The following is a 4,290-nucleotide window of genomic DNA, read 5'->3' as shown; positions in this document are numbered from 1 at the left end:
GGGGCATCAAAGTGTCATAATCATAATATGTATAAATCTACCTTTTTTATTTGGCCCAACACAACCAATACATCACCTGTCGGCAATTTACCACAAACATTTTTAAAAATATTGTAGACTCTAGATTCTAGATCTAGAATCTAGATCTAGATCTAGATCTAATCTAGATCTATACATCATGTCTTGATCTCTATCTCACTAGCATTTTGGTGTTGATCATTAGTCTAATCAAAAGTCAAAAGCTTCATTTCATTTTCCACATGGCCTAGGCTAGTCTAATTCAGGCCTTTACTTCTGGGAGAGAGAGAGAGAGAGAGAGAGAGAGAGAGAGAGAGAGAGAGAGAGAGAGATCTATTATAAAAACACGCCTCTAACGTACCTACATTTTAACGTAGATCTATGTTAATTAAGCTACAATTAAAATTTAGGCCTAGATTTAGATCTAGATTCTAGATCTACATGCCAAGCGAGTGGCATAGAATCCTAACTTTCTAGATCTAGACAATGTCGTGATTCATCCAAATGGATTTACACCTTCGCACATCACTTGATAAGTGATGTAGACTCAAACTCAAGATTGAATTGAATAGATCTTTTATGACATGATAGAATGATACTGATAGTGATAGGTGATGAATTAGCCTTGGACAACAGCCTACAATGTGTAAATGCCACTGACTATCAGTATCACTCATGCCCCAAACCGGCCCAACTGCAGCCCTAAGTCCAAGACGAAAGTAAAATGCAAAGAAGCCATAGCCTAGCCAAAAAGTAGATTAGATCAAGGTGTCATAATCATCTAGATCTAGATCTAGATCTAATCTAGATCTAGGTCTATGTTGTAAATCTACCGTTTATATTTGGCCCAACCCCACCAATGCCAATGCCAATATATACCTGTCGCCGGCAATTTACCAAAAAATAATTCAAAACATTGATCGAGACTTAATTATTAATATTTTTAGACCCAGTCTATGGTTTCTGAAACCAACCTGTAAAAAAACAACAAAAAAAAGACAAAAGTAAACAAAAAGATAAGGAAGAGTTTGCTGAGTGACACATTCTTTCGTTGAATTCTCTTGCTCTTGTTGGTCGCGCCATTCAGTACGACTTCCAGGCTTCGGCGCCCGACATGAGAACAAGTTCTACATTTAGCCTACTTTTGAACCTCATCATCACAGCTCCTACAACATCTATCAAGTATTTAAAGTCAACGATTAAATTTCCTCGTGCTCTCCTAACCCTCCCAACTGTGAGTCGATCAAAACCAATCTTCCCATGACTGTCCCTATCGAACTCATAAAACTGGTGGGCTGTCAATGCTTTGACACATGTCAATCTCACGCGCAAAGACACTGACAATGCAGGCCTTACCTTATAGTCCGTCGACATTGTCAGTCATCGTCAAAATGGCGTTTCTTGGCCGCTTCGACACTGCCCACTCGCTGACGTCACACGCCAGCCTGACAGCTGAGAGGTCCTCTCTGAAAGCTTTACACAACAAATAAAATCTTTTTACAAGAGATAAAACATTACATTTTAACGGAGTAGATAATTATGATTGGATATGATTTTTTAAAAACTATTTCACTGGTGGAACTCTATCATAACATTTCAAATCAAATTATAAATATTATTTTTATTTTTTAATATCCCAAACTAGGCCTCACAACAAATGTCCGCGCTTTCTGAACTCGTTTTTTCGCTTGTGCATATCGACCTTCAAGATTTTAGTATACAAGGCAGTTTTGATCAAGCTTTCCTCATTCTGAAAAGAATATTATATTTTTTTACAGTAATATGTGTCTCTAAGATACTTAGAAAGCAAAATATGTGAATAAGCAGGGACTAATACCCATTTTTTCTTCGCTATAAACAGAATAGACTGGGCCCTATCGCTCATCTGTCACTCGGAAAAGTTACGCCCATTCCAAATTTAGTACAAACTTGACTGCGCATGCCCAGATTTGCAATGATGTCAAAACAGGGGCAATAAGTGACGTTTCTTTTGTATCTTTTGTTTTGACACGATTGGATCCCTTGCATAAGTAAGACTTTGAAAAAATTATTATTACATGATGTATTATCCATAGATGTACACTATAGGTTTAAAAAGGGGTAACTGTATGGTATTATCTTCTTCTCGATCGCTTCATACTTGAAGTCTGGTAGATCTAGATCTAGGCCTAGATCATAAATTGGACCGTCCTGCTCCGTTCGTCTGTCGGCCCGTAGATTCTATAGTCTACTATAGCATCTCTTTACCTACTTCAAGTGTCATTTATTGCAATAAATGACATGTGTATTATGATTCCAGTTTGTCCTGTTTTATTAAATATACGAGCGTAAATGATCTAATTCAATGTAATAAAGTAATAACGTACTCCAAAAAGTTCTTCTGTTTCTGCTCTGTGCCGATTTAGCCTCGGGGACTGTTCTTGTAGATCTCTAGAATCTAGATTTAGTGTTGATAAGTGGGATTCACACTTCTGAAAAAACTGAACCATTGTTAACATCCTATCTAGGCCTAGCCTTACTGCCGAAACTCAATGAGTTGTCTAATAATGGGCACGTTTTATACGGGAACACCAAACAATTTTAGCCTCACATTCTCCTTATTAGATTCACCTTTGCTTTGATGTAAATAAAAACTGTAATGTTTGTGATTTGCCAACAATTATTTTGTTGTCTAGCCTTCAACTACAACCGTTGAACTGACACCACGACCACTACGACTACAATACAACTACCATAAGCACAACACTCATATGTACCACCACTGCCCCCATTTGCCTAAATAGGTTACAATCATGATGCCCTATAAACTTTCACTACTACTGTCATTACTACGTCCACCCCTGCAGCTCCCACCATTCATTACCACTAGCATCACCACCTCTACAACTACCAATTTACCATTAGTACAATATCACCACTGCCCCTACTAACCATTACAACCACAGTGCCTTATAAACTTTCGTTCTTTGGAATATCATTACTTTTTTAAACCACTACCACTGTCATCACCACCGCCGCAATAATATTACCATCAGTACAATCACCACTATCCCTAAACTATCTGACGACGTGTATTACATATGTACTAGATCTAGATCTAGATCTAGATCTAGATCTAGATCTACTGCTATAATGCTCAAAACGACGATCATCGGAGGATGGTGAGGTGGGGGCGCGGAAAGTACTAGATTCTAACAGTTTTATTTCGACTTCTTTTCAAAATGGATGGATAACTGTTCGCCAAAAGCAAGGCAAACCAACACGCTTTAACTTTAAGATGATACGAAGGAGTACTATATAATATTCTTACGTAGTCCTTGGATGATGCTAATAATAACCCCACTAGCCCATAAACTGATGACGAGCTCCGGATTCCACTGTGTCGGCGTGACACTCACATATCTATAACCAAATTATCATAATATTCCGGTTCCTTCAATTCGTCTCAACAGTTTAAAAATATTTATAAGAACGTTCTTCTTTTTTCTTTTTTCTTTTTTGGTCAATTCCAAGCGTGTGATGGCAAACTATTCAGCTCAACACAAGCTTGGGTCAACTTTGGTCCACTTTTCATCACGCGGAATTTCCTTAAAACTTAAGCTTTTTAGATCTATAGCCTATAAAACGTCAACCTCTTGTTTCAGTAGAGTTTCACGGCCCTTCCAACTGCATAACGAGTGCTTTAGTAGAGGTTTTACGGCGCTTGCAACTGCAAAAGGTCATATAAGCGCCACATAACGAGTGCATGGGACCCGAAGAGTTTGTTGTTTTCAGGTTAGTTCAAGAACGCTCCTGGTTTTACTTTTTTAAGTCGCATTATTGCTTCTTATAAATACATTGTGGTCTTTAATATGAAAATTCAGGTTTAAAAGCAGCAATTTACGTGTTTCGGATTGCACTAGATCTAGATTTTAGATCTAATTACATTTTATTGCGATTGTAACATCAACGGTGTTCGTAAAATTTTAAATCTTGTTTGGATCAACGATGGAGGACAAATTCTTCAAATAATGTGTGCAGTTGAAATGATAAATTCCTTGAGGAAGTTCCCTCTGGTCCCCCCCCCCCCCCAAACGTATGGGCGGTGACCTCTGGGGGTCAAGAACTCCAAGTCTCCTCGTCGGGGAGGGAACAGAACGTTGGCCTTATTCTTGTTGTGAGACACCACACATACACACGCACACACGCACTCACGCACACACACACACGCTTTCACACATACACTTACATATACATGCTCACACGCACACACTCACACACACACACACACTC

General features: G+C 38.5%; 1 protein-coding gene across 1 annotated transcript in view; it reads right to left on the bottom strand.

The window, feature by feature from the left end:
- Positions 1-1,600, bottom strand: part of LOC101859344 (homeobox protein PKNOX1) — a gene marked incomplete in the record, with an annotated part of 28,896 nt that extends 27,296 nt beyond the window's left edge. The window contains 1 exon segment of the mRNA XM_013085358.2: positions 1,375-1,600.
- Positions 1,601-4,290: the final 2,690 nt, after the last annotated feature.

The sequence above is a fragment of the Aplysia californica genome, unplaced genomic scaffold, assembly GCF_000002075.1.
Source record: "Aplysia californica isolate F4 #8 unplaced genomic scaffold, AplCal3.0 scaffold00367, whole genome shotgun sequence".
Classification (NCBI taxonomy): Eukaryota; Metazoa; Mollusca; class Gastropoda; order Aplysiida; family Aplysiidae; genus Aplysia; species Aplysia californica.
The sequence above is the reverse complement of the archived record's forward strand: the minus strand, read 5'-3'. Positions and strand labels throughout refer to the sequence as shown.